The sequence below is a fragment of the Chanodichthys erythropterus genome, chromosome 13 (genome assembly GCF_024489055.1).
Source record: "Chanodichthys erythropterus isolate Z2021 chromosome 13, ASM2448905v1, whole genome shotgun sequence".
In the NCBI taxonomy this organism is placed as follows: domain Eukaryota; kingdom Metazoa; phylum Chordata; class Actinopteri; order Cypriniformes; family Xenocyprididae; genus Chanodichthys; species Chanodichthys erythropterus.
The window spans coordinates 4605460-4622442 of record NC_090233.1 but is presented as its reverse complement, the minus strand read 5'-3'; the positions used below and the strand labels follow the sequence as shown (position 1 = coordinate 4622442).

At 42.6% G+C, this 16983-nt stretch overlaps 1 protein-coding gene across 2 annotated transcripts in view; it reads left to right on the top strand.

Moving 5' to 3' along the window:
• Positions 1 to 9443: 9443 nt before the first annotated feature.
• The window catches only part of prune2 (prune homolog 2 with BCH domain), a 43932-nt gene continuing 36392 nt past the window's right edge, over positions 9444 to 16983 (top strand). The window contains exon 1 of one of the 2 annotated variants that reach the window (XM_067406718.1): positions 9444 to 9465. The gene's annotated coding sequence lies outside the window, so the exon portion shown is untranslated. The other variant, XM_067406719.1, reaches the window with a different exon arrangement.

Below are 16983 nucleotides of genomic sequence, written 5' to 3'. Positions count from 1 at the left end.
TTAGTGGCTATGGAGAGGCATTAGTTGCTGAACTTGTTGGGTATAAGTGAGAAGAACAGGGCCTTCCTTATCGATGCCCAGCTGTCACCTTCTGGCCTTCTGGCGATGCAGTAAATACTGTCGTTGAGAGGGGGTTCAGGAGGTGAAGTGACAGTTAGACCCATTTAAAGACCCATTTAAACACTGCAACGTAACTCCAACGTAATAGCTTTTGGCCTGCTGTACATGAGACCCCTGCAGTAGTGGCTCAGGACCAGGGGGTTTTCCCTGAGAGAAAACCCATTTCACATGATCAGAGTAATGCACAGATGCCTTCGTTCTTTGGCTATTTGGAAAAAGAAACCATGGTTCCTGGCCCAGGGTCCTGTGTTGTGAGTATCCCGTCAGCAGAAAATCGTGACTACGAATGCCTCTCTCACAGGCTGGGGAGTGGTCATGGAAGGGCGCTTTACGAGAGTTCTGTGAAGAGGGCATCATCTTTCGTGGCACATTAATTGCCTGGAGATGATGGCTGTGCTTCTAGCCCTGAGCCACTTCCTCCCGGCCCTCAGGGGCCATCATGTTCTGGTACAAACAGACAATGCGTTGGCAGTCTCCTATATAAATTGGCAGGGGGGCTGAGATCGCGTCCTGTGTGCAGACTAGCAGACACATCTCAGGGCAAGTTGGTCTCGCTCAGAGTGATGTATATTCCCAGAGACCAAATTTGAGGGCAGACAGTCTGTTGAGGCAGGGGCTGAGGCCCTGGGAATGGCAATTCCACCCCGAGATGGTGGAGTTGATTTGGAGGAAGTTTAGCCAAGCGGAGGTGGATATATCACCTCTCACGAGAACACTCACTGTCTGCTTTGGCTTTCCCTCACACATCCAGCTCCTCTGCACCATGGCGCAGGCGTGGTCGAGGTTGCACCTGTATGCATTGCTCCCTCTTGCCTCAAGTTCGATCCTGGGAGGGTAAAGGCCATTCTCCTCCCTAGGCCAGGCTACGTGCCCATGGTGCCATTGAATGTGGCATGGTCTGTCTTCCTGCAGGCTTTTCATTCTCCACAACATGTGTCAGCTAATCATGAGAGGCTACACCTATTATGCCCTGTCCGGGCCCTAGAGGCCAATGTACGGAGGTCTTCAGGTTGGAGAAATTCGGGCCAGCTATTTGTGTGTTTTGGGTCACTTAAGAAGGGCTCCCCTACCTCTAAACAGACAGTTAACAGGTGGACTGTGGAAGCTATTTCTTCAGCTTATGAGGCGCAGAGCCCTCGCCACTCCAGATAACAGCCCACTCGACTTGAGGAGTGGCAGCCTCTAAAGCCCTGTTATCAGGGGTCTCCCTTCAAGAAGTCTGTGATGCCGCTGCCTGGGCCTGACAAGCTTCACACCAGGACAGACACTATTCAGTGTGGCACAGTGGGTATTTCATTCCCAAAAAGTGTCATCTTCAATGCAGTTACCTCGACTGTAACCCTAGTTCCCTGAGAAGGGAACAAGACACTTCATCCCTTTGCCATGTCACACCTCCTGAATGATTTTCTCTGACCTATCAAAAGCTAACACTGTTCTTTGCCAGTTCCCCTTTGTAGCTTCTGTGTGTTGTTGGTGTTGCATCATGTGATGTCATGATGCAACACCAATTGAGACTGGACTAGTTCCACATGTGCTTCAGATGCTATCACACTGGAGGCATTCCCCAAAGTGTCGTCTTCCCAGCGACTCATCAAATTCACAGGGAACAAGGGTTACAGTTGTAACCAGAGATGTTTTACTATTTCAATCTAAATTTTATTTCAAGAATACATCACAAACATCAAGATAAATGTTCAAACCATTGTTTTCTTCATGATACATGTATGTCCTTAACACTCTGAGGTCTGAAAACGCGCCGGCGCATTTTGCAGGTTTTTTTTCACATTGCAGCAAAACAGACTTAAAATACTCCGTCATTTTTTGTCATAGAGACATAAGTAATATATCAATTGAAACTATAGAATATCTTCTTTTATTTGTATACACTCAGAGTAAAAACAAAATGTTGTGCTTTTTGTAAAATAAAGAAAACTAACATGATGCGTGATTTCTCTGAACAAAGTCCAATCTGATAGTTCTCAGAAAATTAACTGTAACTTAGTGAATACTAATCACAGAAAAATTACACTTATGTCTAAAAAAACGTTAAGATGTCAGGTTTTAAATCATGTAAGTCAAATCGAAAACAAACCTTCTGTGTTTATGTAATCTGTATGAAAAGAGAGCCATGTCAGAAGTCCGTGATTCAGCTCATTATCCGCTAATGCGGCCACGCCCACGGAGCCAGCGCTATTCAGACGCAAATTCAGAGGCAATACATGCATTCATCATCTCAATCGTGTATTTATTGTCTTGAAAAGTGTTTATCTGGATGTAAAAGTCATGGTTAGCGAGCTCTAGAAGACATGCAGTTAGTTCCTGTTCTCTTTCAAGCATACGTTTCGGTGTCTCACTGTGGGATACGCCCCTTCCGCGTATTCGTCAGAAGCTCTATTACATTAAGCCAGCCCCAATTGGCTGGCAGACGTGACGTCGTGTCAGGGAGTGGCTTCCCCACCCTTAGTATAAAAGGAGCGACACAACGTCACTAAGACATTCAAAAACCTCTTCTCGCTTCACACCAGAAGCCTACGAACTCCTGGACGAACGACTGGCCACCAAGCCATCCTTCGCCTGACTCCTTCGATTGCAAGGATTGTTCGTTAATACGATGGCTGCAGCAATGCAGGCTGTTCCGGCTAGTGAGGGAGATGCTGTGCGACTTTGTTCATGCGGGAACAAAATCTCATGCAAAGACACACACCAGGTCTGCTCTGCATGTCTTGGGCTGAAACATGCTCAACTGGCGATCGATAACCCAGGTTCCTGTGAACATTGCGCACGCTTCACAATGAAGAGCCTTCGTCGCAGACTAGCACGCCAAGCTAGTCTGTCAGGCCAGGATCCCCTCATGTCACCTAGCCCTGTTCCAGCTACCACTCCACAGGTACCCATTCCTGTAGAGCTGCCCACCACGGCAGCTTTATCTTGGGGTGAACAGCTCGATGTTTGCGTCCCTCTGCCCAACGTGCTCAGTACGGATGATGAGGAGGACGCGCTCGATTTCGAGGAAGAGGGACAATCGGATTACCTCCTCTCTGAGGAAGAGGAGGATTTCGAGGACTCCCCTTTCCTTCCCCCTGCGCACTCGGTAATACCCCTCGCCACGGCGGGACCCACGGAAGACGCAGGCGGGGCACCATCCCCGCTTCTCAGTGTTGATCTGCAAGATGTGTGCAAACGCGCTGCAGAGAAACTAAACATTCCATGGCCGACCGTGGTAGCGGAGACTGCAAAGTCTCGCTACGAGGGCAAGAGGCTGCCGAGTGCGAAACGGGCAGCACGGCAGCTCCTTCCTGTGTTTCCAGAGCTCCTGGAGGAGGTGGCTATCACCTGGAAGGACAAACCGTTCACCAGCAAATTGCCCGTGCAGGGAGGATCCGCTCTCGATGTGGAGGGAATGGAGAAAGTAGGACTTCTCCGAATGCCCCCCATGGAGCCATTAGTCGCTGCGCATCTGCATCCAAAGCACACAGCGGCTGCGAATCCGACATTGCCATCCAAAGCGGACCGTTTCCAGTCGAGCATGACGGAACGCGCTTATAGGGCAGTCGCTCTCTCTGTCAGGGCTCTGAACGCTATCTCAATGCTGACCGCGTACCAAGCGGAACTGCAGGACGAAGCGTCGACCACGCCAGGTCAGACGCACTGGGAGGAGATCTGTGTAGTTACCGATCTTTCTCTCCGTCTTCAGAGATGCGCGGTGCAGGCCGCGGGCAAGGCCATGGCCACAATGGTCATTCAAGAGAGAGGACGTTGGCTTAATTTGGCAAATCTCTCTGACAGGGAAAAAGAAGCCATCCTGGACGCACCGGTCGTCGCAGATGGCATCTTCGGCTCGGCTCTGACGCTGATGCAAAAGAGATGCGAGGAAAAGAAAAGGGACGATGAGGCTTTGCAGCTCTGTTTGCCTAGGAAGACGCAGACTGCACCCCCTCAGCCACCTCGGCAGACCTTCGCTCAAGTTACGACCCGCCAACCCCCCAGCTATCGCATTCCAAGGCGACAGAGACCGAATGTGAATGCAGCGGGTCACAGCGGAGTCCCAGAACAGAGAACTGCCTGGCCTAGAAAGAGCTTCCCGCCTGCTACGGCTCAGTCGGTTCAGCCAGCTCCTCAACCTCATCCTCAATCCCACGCTCAGGGAGCGAGGAGGAAGAAGAAGGCAGTTTGATGGGGTCTTCCCCGGGGAAAGGAGCCCACAGCCCCCCTGTTCGCGAGCTCCCGACCCCCAAATGTTCAGCGTTCGACAAGGGACGAGTTTCGAAGTTCCCAGATGTTCTGTGTGGAAAACAGAGCCCGGTTGGGCCAGGGGAAGCACAGCAGTGAGAAGGACAAGAGATGGTGCAGTGGTGCACACCAACCCACAAGTCACAAGCACTTTTCATGTTCAGAACTCAATAAAGTTTTCACTGTATTCCCAGAATATGTTGCAAAACACAATTCCCCAAAAAATGTTGCAAAACATATTAACAGAACACAATACAACGTCACCTCGGGGAGTTTTTGTCCCCTTAGAGGTGATGAGCTGCTTAAACTCTGTCCAAGCGCTAAGTCCCCACGCATGCGCAGCACAGACCCCAAACTCGTCCACCGCTCAGCCACACGATGGCACCAGAACGCTGCAAATAAACAGTTGGCGAGAATGCACACAGTCCCGCTGGGTATTAAAAACGATACAATTCGGGTACAGACTGCAGTTTGCCGCTTCCCCCCCGCATTTCAAAGGGATAATTCATTCTCAGGTGCGGGGAGACTTAAAGCATGTTCTTCAGGAGGAAATTTCCTCTCTGTTAAACAAAAAAGCGATAAGAGTGGTCCCAACCGAGCAGAGCCACAGCGGGTTTTACTCGAGATACTTCCTCGTCCCAAAGAAAGGGACTCAAGCTCTTCGTCCCATATTAGATCTGCGTGCACTGAACAAATACTTAAGGAAGTACAAGTTCAGGATGCTCACTCATTCTACACTCCTGAAACTAGTGCGCCAGGGCGATTGGTTTACGTCGATCGACCTGAAAGACGCATATTTTCACATAAAGATATATCCACCCCACAGGAAATTCCTGAGGTTTGCTTTCCGTGGAGTGGCATACGAATATCTGGTTCTACCGTTTGGCTTGTCTCTCAGCCCACGGGTATTCGTAAAATGTACAGAAGCGGCCCTGACCCCGCTCAGGGAGAAAGGCATTCGTCTCGCTACTTACATAGACGATTGGCTGGTGACAGCTCGGTCAGAGCGAGAAGCGAAAGAACACACAGCTATGCTTCTGGGACATATACAGAAACTGGGATTGAAATTAAACATCGAAAAAAGTGTTTTAATCCCCACGCAGTCCATAACTTATCTGGGGCTGTCACTAAACTCGGTAATGTTCAAAGCGCGACTGTCGGAAGACAGGGTAAGAAAATTCACTCATTGCATGACAGATTTTCAGAGGGGGAAAAATGTTTCCTTTCGCACATGCCTCAGACTGTTAGGACTGATGGCCTCAGCCCTGATAGTTATTCCCTTAGGCAGACTGTTCATGAGAGAGTTTCAGCGCTGGGTAGCGTCTCTGAGGCTGGACCCGATACGTCATTCTCGAAGGAGAGTGAGAGTGACGTCAGAGGCAGTCTTGGCATTGCGCCAGTGGAGACACCCGAACTTTCTGATTCAAGGGGTTCCCATGGGCGTGGTTCGAGCCAGAAAAGTCATAACAACGGACGCGTCGTTGTCCGGCTGGGGGGGCATTCACGAGGGCAGGATAGTGAATGGGAGATGGGGTCCTCATCTGTCCAGTCTTCACATAAACTATTTGGAAATGCTAGCCGTTTTTCTGACGCTGAAGCATTTTCTCTCCTTTCTAAAGGGGCATCATGTTCTCGTGAGAACGGACAACACAACAGTTGTGGCCTACATAAACAGACAGGGAGGTCTCAGATCACTTCCCTTGCACACGTTAGCACGCAAACTGATTCTATGGGGCAATGCCAATCTTTTATCCTTGAGAGCGACGCACGTACAGGGTGTCATGAACCAGGGTGCGGATCTGCTGTCCAGGGGCAATCCCCTCTACGGGGAGTGGAAATTGCACAGGGAGGTGGTCGAGCAGATTTGGAGCATATACGGCAGGGCGTCAGTGGATCTGTTCGCGTCCCACGACAATGCTCAGTGTCCTCTGTTTTTCTCCCTGAAAGACCAGAGCGCGCCTCTGGGGATAGATGCGCTGGCGCACGAATGGCCTCGCACTCTCCTTTACGCGTTCCCACCGATAGCGTTGATATCCCCAACACTTCTCAGAGTGAGGGAGGAGGGATTGACACTAATACTAATAGCTCCGAGGTGGCCAGGGAAATATTGGCTAGCGGAGATCATACATATGCTTTACGGAGACCCGTGGCCTCTCCCGCTGCGCAGAGACCTCTTGTCACAAGCAGAAGGGGAGATTTTTCACCCTCATCCAGAACGCCTGGCACTATGGGCCTGGCCCGTGAGTGGTTCAATTTAAATACAACTGGCCTGTCTGACAGCGTTATCAGAACCATACAAAATGCTAGAGCCTCGTCAACTAGGTCTCTTTATGAATGCAAATGGGGCGTGTTTGAGCGCTGGTGCGCAACCAAACGCGAAATCCCTTTTCAGTGTTCAGTGGCAGTTGTCCTATCATTTCTTCAGGATTTGATAGATCAAAGGAAAGCGTTTTCAACCATAAAAGTGTTTCTGGCCGCTATATCTGCTTGCCATATTGGTTTTGATAATAAAACTGTGGGGCAGCATCCTTTGGTGTGCAGGTTTATGAAGGGCGCGCGCCGCGTTTTGCCAGTTTCAAAACCTCTTTCCCCCTCATGGGATTTAGGATTGGTGCTTGATGCTCTCTCCATGTCCCCATTTGAGCCGCTGGACAAGGTTGATTTTAAGATATTATCATTTAAGACGGCGCTGCTGTTAGCTTTGGCCTCGGCAAAGCGCGTAAGCGAGATTCACGCGTTTTCAGTGCACTCAGCGTGTATGCAGTTCATGCCTGGCGATGCAGGGGTAGTTCTGAAGCCCAATCCTGCATTCATGCCCAAAATACTTGGTGCTATCATTCCTCTTGAGCTGAGAGCCTTTCATCCACCACCTTTTGCTTCATCAGAACAACAAAAATTGAATGCGTTGTGCCCAGTGCGTGCTTTACGCATTTATACACAAAGAACTAGAGGGTTCAGGGAGAGCGATCAGCTTTTCGTATCTTGGACGAAACCTCGTACGGGGAAGCCGATTACTAAGCAACGTCTATCGCACTGGATAGTAGAAGCGATTTCGTTGGCATATTCCAGTAAGGGTCTTGTGTCCCCTCCTGGATTACGCGCACACTCGACAAGGGGAATGTCAACTTCGTGGGCTCTATTTAAAGGAGTCACGATACAGGACATTTGTGAAGCGGCGAGTTGGTCCTCGCCGCATACATTTGCAAGGTTTTATAAACTGGACGTTACAGCTCAAACTTTAGCACATGCAGTTTTGAGTGTCGGAACGTGAATCACGAGTCATGACCATTCGGCCACGGATACAGTGATTGTGGTGTGGTTGGCAGGAGACTTCGAGACAGGCTATCTGGCAATACGGGAGTTAGGATATCCCACAGTGAGACACCGAAACGTATGCTTGAAAGAGAACAATAGGTTACTTGCGTAACCCCGGTTCTCTGATAGCATTAAGTGAGGTGTCTCACCAGATCACCCTCCTTGCTGTGTGAAGCGAGGAAGAGGTGTGCTTGTTTTGAATGTCTTAGTGACGTTGTGTCGCTCCTTTTATACTAAGGGTGGGGAAGCCACTCCCTGACACGACGTCACGTCTGCCAGCCAATTGGGGCTGGCTTAATGTAATAGAGCTTCTGACGAATACGCGGAAGGGGCGTATCCCACAGTGAGACACCTCACTTAATGCTATCAGAGAACCGGGGTTACGCAAGTAACCTATTGTTTTCTTTTCTTCTATAGATGAATTTTAGATGAGTTTTTGTTTCTTTAGCGCCCTCCTGCTGCTGTATGAATTGGAAACTCCATTCATGGAATAGCCTCTTCTTCTTTTAGATGAATTTGTGGACCAAAAATGCACAGAGCGCCCTCCGACTTCAAGGATGAATTGAAAACACCAGCGCTCATAGTAATGACAGTGAATATTAATAAAAATATCTCCTCTGTATAGAAAATTGACATAAGCACATGAGAATCCAATATTTCTCCAAATGTGCATGCTTTTAAACTAAAAGCCTATATTCAGACTCTTTGCATCACATAAATACATTATATTTTAAAGTATAATATAAAACCATTACTTTATATTGGAATAATATTTTTCTGTATGTTTCATATAGCATGATGAGCTTGAGACATCACAGAAGGTTTTTTTTCACAGCCCACCTGACTGAAATGCCTCATTAATATGCAAGTCATTTCAACTCATTACTATCCAATTCTTTTGTCTTCTCAGGTGAGAATGGCCCATTTTCAGTGGTGATTCACGCCTCCACGCATACTGTGTTTCTTGGCAAAAAGTGTCTTACAAAAACTAAATCAATATATTGTTTTATATGAAGGAATAGGCAGCATAATGTTTACATAATTTTGAAGCAAAAACTCTAGTCTACAACCTCCAATACCCAGAAGTCTTGTAAACACAGATTTACTATACTTTTTTTGGCCTTATTTCAGTGACTTAAGTTTTTTGTTTTTTCAATAACCACGCATAAATGTTATTCCTTCAAAAACACAAACATGTACATACATGTTCCTCACATATTATTGTAGCCTAGTTTGTGTTGAATACAGTGTAATGACACTTTTGTCATTAATATGTTTATGAACAACTGAAAAAAACACAAATGTCAGGGCATGTCAAAACTTCTCCAAGCCCCAAACCAGCCTCAGACTCCAGAGGGTTAAAAATCTTGTGAAAATCTTACAGTGATAATATCCAAAATCCTTTTTTCAGTCCCTATGAGGAAGTGATGTTTTTTGAAAATGTAAAAATTCTGAATATTTTGGGATTAGTAGGTATAGGGGTAGAGAATAGAATATACAGTTTGTACAGTATAAAAATCTTTATGTCTGTGGAAAGTCCCCATAAAACAGAAACCCAACATGTGTGTTAGAGAGAGAGAGAGAGACTGTGTTTGTTTCTGAGCACTGAGACTGGTCAACAGAGCTAAAGAGTGAATCTATAACTCCAGCAGAGATTTATAACTTTACACTTAGTTATGTCAGGTGTGGCACAGTTGCCATAGCGATGAACATTGGACCAAACACTTTCTGAGTAAGAGGTCATAGAGAACCTCCCATTGCTTCCTTTTACACTCACAAGAGGCCTGCAACAGAAAGCTGGTGAGTAACTGAACACACAACATGGTTTTCTCAACACTGTGGGGATCTTAAATCATAGAACATGATCAATCATGGGATAGCAGGAAAAAACGAGGTTTGAGTTCATTTTACCTTGTGGTTTCAGGTGTAATATCTTTTATGGACACTTTCACGGGGCAGATTCAACACAGTGAATCTTTATGGGTGATCAAGCGAATGATCACCTGAGAACACAAGGCTCTATTTACAGTATGAAGCGTAGTGACCACAATGATGTATATGATTTGAGTATGTAAAGGTTATGACCTCCTTTAATTTGGAGACTATACGTGGAATATTTTCTTAAACGATAAGTTACAGTACACTGTTGTAGTATTTAAGAGAAAAAACAAAAGTCCATAATAGTGGAAAACGTTAAATGGAAAGCATGTGCACTTTCTCTTGTATATTTTGACAAACATTAACCTTAAAGGGTTAGTTAGTAAAAATTTTTCAATGATTTTTAATGAAATATGAGCCGCAACTACCACGTTCAAGCCCCAGAAAGGTAGTAAAGATATTATAAAAGTAATCCTTGTGACACAACTGGTTAAACCTCAATTTTATGAAGTGACGCTAGTACTTTGTTTGCACAAAAAAACATAATTTACCACTTTTATGAACGTGGGTTCAAGATCAATGTTGTATAAGCCGCGTTTCCACCGAAATTACCCGGAACAATTGTACCAGGAACTTTTCTCCCAGAAACTTTTTGTCCCCCCCAGACCCGTTGCCTTCTGTGTTTCCACGCGGTCTAAAGTACCGTGAAGATTAGGCTAATTTGTCCGGTGACGTAGTACTGCGCGTTTCTTCCTGTCAGTGACGGACCGTAATCATTCTTGTGCGACAGAAAAAGCAGTATGGAGGAGATTCAAGGAATGCTGCTTCTGCTCATGGTGTATTGGTTTACTAAAGAAATAATGAACCAAACAGACGAGCACTGATAGTAAAGCGTATACAGAAAGCTCGTAATTCTCTATATAAAATGAGACAACGTGTCTTATCAGCAATTGCTGACATCAACCGTGAGATGGCTGGGACAAATGCGCGCCATCGGGCAGAAAGAACAAGATTGGTAAGAAAACAATCAATCAAAATTATCCAGAGTTGTGAAGAATGATATTATGGAATTTACTGCTGCGTGGAGTTGACCAATCAAATGCGGCGTGAATCCGACCAATCAGCATGTTCAGTGACTAGTCCCACCCCCGAAAGTTCCTGAACTTTGAAAAAGTACCACCTCGCCATCAGGGACATTTCTGAGGGGGAAATTTTACCCGGAATTTTTTTTAGTTCCTGGTTCCTGCGATGGAAACACACTGAGTACCTGCCCAAAGTCCCTAGTTCCTGGGTAAAGTTCCTGTGGTGGAAACAGGGCTCAAATTACACAAATGCAGTATTCCAGAAGCAAGGTAATCTTACCATCAAACATACCCTGAACTCTTGGTTGATTAAACCAAACCTTGCAATCACTGTGAATAAGAACTAGCCTATATTGTTTGTTTGATGCTTATTATAAAAAGAAAGATTAAACCACTGGAGTCACATGGATTACTTTAATGAGTAGTCTTTACTACCTTTCTGGGGCTTGAAAGTGGTAGTTGTGTAGGCTGTCAATGGGAGGACAGAAATCTCTCAGATTTCATTACAAAAGATCTTCATTTGTGTTCCGAAGATGAACAAATGTCTTTCAGGTTTGGCACGACATGAGGGTGAGTAATTAAATTTAAAATTAGTCCACTTTAAAAATAATTTGAATAAAACATCCAAGATGTTCATGTCTTTCTTTCTTCAGTTGAAAAGAAATTAAGGTTTTTGATGAAAACATTCCAGGATTATTCTCCTTTTAGTGGACTTCAATGGTCTCCAAACGGATGAAGGTCAAAATTACAGTTTTAGCTGTAATTTTGCAGCTTCAAAGGGCTTTAAATGATACCAGACGAGGAATAAGGGTCTTATCTAGCGAAATGATCGGTCATTTTCTAAAAAAATACAAATGTATATGCTTTATAAACACAAATGATTGCCTTTGCAAGTGTTTCCGCTTTATGCATTCTTCAAAAAGCTTGTATGTCCTACGCATTCCCTATTCAACTTACAGAACGAACGCAGCACCAGTTCCATTTTATCCGTAAGTAGAATTGGGAAGTCTTAGGACATACAGCATAAGCTTTTTGAAGAATACAGAAAGTGGAATGGTGGAAGCATTTGCAAGGCGATCATTTGTGTTTATAAAGCATATACAGTTGTATTTTTTTTTTAAAGAAAATTACCGATTGTTTTGCTAGATAAGACCCTTATTCCTCGTCTGGTATCATTTAAAGCCCTTTGAAGCTGCACTGAAACTGTAATTTTGACCTTCATCCATTTGGAGACCATTGAATTCCATTACAAGGAGAATAATCCTGGAATGTTTTCATCAAAAACCTTAATTTCTTCTCGACTGAAGAAAGACATGAACATCTTGGATGACATGGGGGTGAGTAAATTATCAGGAAATTTTCATTCAGAAGTGAACTAATCCTTTAATGACAGAATTTGGTAATGCTTTAGATTACAGCCCGGAAAGTACTGCGTAATTACAACGAATTTACAGCATAACTTTCAATAATTATAGTGTAACTATACAGTAAGTATGTGTAAGTATAGGGGAACAATATGTAAAGTATTGGGAATAAAGGGGGAACAACCAGGAAAATAACAAATTATTTATACTGTAAATATTTTATATCTAAGGGGTACCTATGACATATAACTAAGGGGTATGACATTACGGCCGTAAATTAAAGTGGAGCTTGTTACCCTCTTATTTCATTTAGTTACAGGGTAAGTAGCCTAATTAATAAAATGCAAACAATCTGATATCACTGACTCCGAAACCTTTATTTGAAAAACAACTTTATTAAAAACAGGTCTACAACACTTATTATTCATTTTTTAAAATCAACTTTTCATTTCAAACTCTAAAGTCCTGACAGAAAGTAACAAGTTTTGTCCGTCTTTTGGTTGTTGTTTTTTCTCGCTTGGCTTCCACCTGCTCTTGTTTCTCAGCTGATGAATCTTAAGAAGGAATCCCGTTGCTATTCTGTATTATAAGAAAATACAGTACACCCCGAAATTTTCTCATGGTTTAGGCTATTCATCTTTTCGCTTCTGACCAACTGTCACCAGCGCCTGCATGAGAGTCGACTTCGGTCCGTGTACGTTTTGATAGTTTGTTTTCCAATTTGAAATGAAATACGCAGAAACGAGAAAACGGTCGTTTCCCGTTTTTTCGTTTGTTAAAAAAAACAGAAAAACGAGATTTTGACTCGATTTTCTTTTTTTTCGGGTCAGGGATAGAAAACGGAAACACGACTTCAAAACTCGTTTTCCACATGTGGGCGGTCATTACACGCCCCTTTCAGCCGATTGGTCTATCAGATCTGAGCCAATGACGTCATCTTCAGTTCGTTCAACAAAATAACAGTCCTCAGTAGATGTCATAAATCGGCTTTCTTCTGTGCAACCTAACGTGTATTTCACAGAAATATGTTTGCACAGATAAAAAAAAAGTTTAAAAAACCTACAGTAAATTTAATTAAGTCTGTTTTTAAGCTGTTTGTGCTTTTAAAATGTAAAATGTAAATGCCTCTACATCTGTTACCAAGCGCATGACATCCTTTGGGCTACTACCACCGATCAATAGGCTATACATAATGATAGACTATTCTCTATTATAGATCAGTGGCTACTGCACTCATTTTTCTTATTTTAATGTTTTGTTTACATTTTATACATTTAAATTCAATCATTTAGCAGACGCATTCCTTGCAGTAGACTATGCAGTCATATTAGAAAATAGGCACTAGGTGGCAACACCTAATAACGTTATCACCATCGGGGGCTTTTTAGTTTTCCTTAGCTTATAAATGGCCATACCATACAGATTTTATCTCTTAAATTGAACACTTTTATGAACACAGTGAACATTATTATATGTCACGGTTTACTTGCTATCCTCACTTTTTCTGTCTTTCCTTCGCTTTTGAATGAATTAGCTATTAATGGCCCTGAACATTTTACTTTCAATTTCGATTTAACGGCTATTGGCGATTCTGCGTCAATTGCTTTAGTGGACAACAGCAAAACAAAAACTCTCGTATATTAAACATAGAACTTTTATTATCTTTGTAATTATTTTACTATCTTTTATCATCTTTGTAATTATTTTATTTTGTAAATATTCGTGGCTTAAACAGCGGGAAAATGTATGCAGTTCTGTGGATGTTTTGAAAAACTTAAACTAAACGAAAATTATTGTTGCTTTGTCAATATCATTTCTGTTTCCCCCTGACTTTCAACTGATGCGATCATCGTTTCATTAACCGACAAGATTATATTAAATTAGAATTAAATGAAATTTGATAAATGTCTGTGAATCATTAAAAAATCCCAGGGGTTTAGTTTTAGCCTACATGAACAAATAGCAGAATAAACAACAGAACATGAGGATCCATCATCATCACGCACCTGCAGCGCTTCTGTGAATGGAGAACAAAGGATTCAATTATATAAAAGGAATAAATAGCCTATGTCTATGCGCGAAATTTATTTCACTTAAGTAATTAACATATTACCAAAATGAAAGGGGAAAAAATGCGACAATATGAGTGTCGGTTCATTTTTGAGAAGTTCATAGAAAGGAAACCGAGACAGCAGAACATTTCTTTGTTTATTTTACGAGCAATGTTTTTTTTTTTATTGTGAGTGTACAAAAATAATAGGCCTATTTAACCCTTCACAGATTCGAATGGTGTTACATATATTTGACCATAAATGTCTGAGTATTTTAAGTTGTTTCCGCTTTTAGGATAAGAAAATTCAAGTGAACGCGTCGGCGCCTCACGCACACACAACATCAGTTTTAGTAACTTGACATCACAGCCTGTTAACTGTCAAAATAACATACATTCAACCAAATATATAAAAAGTTATACTGCTCATTTTAAGTAGTCTGTGTAGGCTACAATAAAAGCGTTTAAATAATAAATATAGTGAATCGTGAATATTGAAACATTTGGATTTGTGTCAAATTAGAGAGGTAGTTATAACGCCGGATTCTGTTTCAATTCAGCTTTAAATGAATTCGTTTTGGCTTAACATTTATATATTATTTTTGTCATAACTAAAATAGCTATGTAGCTGTAATTTTGATCTTTAATGTTTGATCTTTACATATTCCCTCAATCTTTTAACCAAAGGGTTATTAACATTAGCCTATATTCAGCAGGCAATGTATAAAATAAATAAATAAAGAGAGATGAGCTATTGTTCGTTTTTCAAAATTGCTTACACTACTTATTTATTGTGATTTATTCTATTTATTCAAAATAGAATAAAATAAAAACTGTAGTTTTTTTATTTTGTTTTTCTGTGAAATACATTAGGTTGCACAGAAGAAAGCCGATTTATGACATCTACTGATATAGCGGCAGAGGACTGTTATTTTGTTGAACGAACTGAAGATGACGTCACTGGCTCAGATTTGATTGACCAATCGGCTGAAAGGGGCGTGTAATGACCGCCCACATGTGGAAAACGAGTTTTGAAGTCGTGTTTCCGTTTTCTATCCGTGACCCGAAAAAACGAAAATCGAGTCAAAATCTCGTTTTTCCGTTTTTTTTAACAAACGAAAAAACGGGAAACGACCGTTTTCTCGTTTCTGCGTATTTCATTTCAAATTGGAAAACAAACTATCAAAACGTACACGGACCGACTTCGCGTTCGATGCGGTTCGATGAAGCAGCGTGAAGCTTTCATAACGTTCTCGCGGGAGATTCGTGTGAAACTCGCGCGAGAACTGCCGTCTCTGTTATTCTGTCTTGTTTGTTTCTCATTCTCATTATCTGTTATTCTGTGTATTTTGTTGTGAGCATTACTAAAATAATAATAATGAAAAAAAAAAAAAAACTGTCGGCATCCAACATCTGCGTGAGTTTCTCGGCATGCCTACGTCACGCTTCAAGTTACGTCACGCATGAACTCTCAACCCTCGCATGCACGCGCAAGGAGACAGTTGGTCGAAAGTTTTAAAAATATTCAAATATTTGGCATTTGTATTACAAATACGTATCGTTTCACTTCAGAAGACATCGATTCATCCATTAGGGTCGTATGGATTACTGTAAGTTATAGCTGTTTGTGCTGTTTGATGCTTCGACTTTTAGGAACACGTGAGCTTGCATTATAAAGCGTTCCCAGATTATTATTTTTTTTTCCTAAAATCCTTTTTGTGTTCATCTTAAGAAGGAAAGTCGTATACATCTCAGATGGCATGAGGGTAAAAGATGAGTAAACGTTGAGCACATTTCCGGGTGTTCTGTAAATACAGAATAGCAAATGGGATTCCCTCTTGTGTTTTCAACTGCGGTCAAGCCAGCCGCCACCCAGAAATGAGCGGTCAATCTAGCCGCCCCTATATTTCGTGGTCCGCGCATACACTTGGTATTACGGTAAGACTGTCTGTGAACCGATCTGAACGTGATTTCACATTCATTCATTTATTCAGTCAGTCAGTCAGTCAGTCAATAAATATAACTAAAAAAAAATATTTCACAGCTCAATTTCACCTGAAAATGATAGTAAACCTCAAAGCCTGACATTGTATGCTGCTGAATTCCAAAATTAAAGCCCTCCAACACTCATACGCTGTTTTGTCCATACATTGTGAAACTGAATACATTTCACAGAACTATTTTACCTCGTGTGGAGAGGACACCTTATCACAGTGTTAACGGCACCGTTTCAGCAGGATATTCTGATGTTGGATTCCAAAATAAGAGCCCCCCCAAAACTCATGTTTGTGCTGTTTTGTTCATATTTTCAGAAATTCATAAAAAATAAAATCCTAGTTTCCACAGTCTAATTTCACCTCAGCTGGAGAGGACACATTCTCACAGTGTCAACTGCACCGTTTCAAGGCATTCCGATGTTGCATTCCAAAATAAGAGCCCCTCAAACCTCATGTTTCTGCTGTTTTGCTCAAATTTTCAGAAATTCATAAAAAATAAAATCCTAGTTTCCACAGACTAATTTTACCTCAGCTGGAGAGGACACATTCTCACAGTGTCAACTGCACCGTTTCAGGACATTCTGATGTGGCATTCCAAAATAAGAGCCCCCCAAATCTCATGTTTCTGCAGTTTTGCTCATATTTTCAGAAATTCATAAAAAATAAAATCCTAGTTTCCACAGACTAATTTCACCTCAGATGGACAGTTCACCTTGTCACAGTGTCAACTGCACCGTTTCAAGACATTCTGATGTTGCATTCCAAAATAAGAGCCCCCCAAACTTCATATCTATGCGGTGTTTTGACTATACGTTCAGAAAATCATAAAAATAAAAGTCCTAGTTTCCACAAAACAAATTTACCTAAGATGGAGAATACACCTTCTCATAGTGTCACCTACATCGTTTCAGGACATTCTGATGTTGTGTCCCAAAATAAAAGCCCCC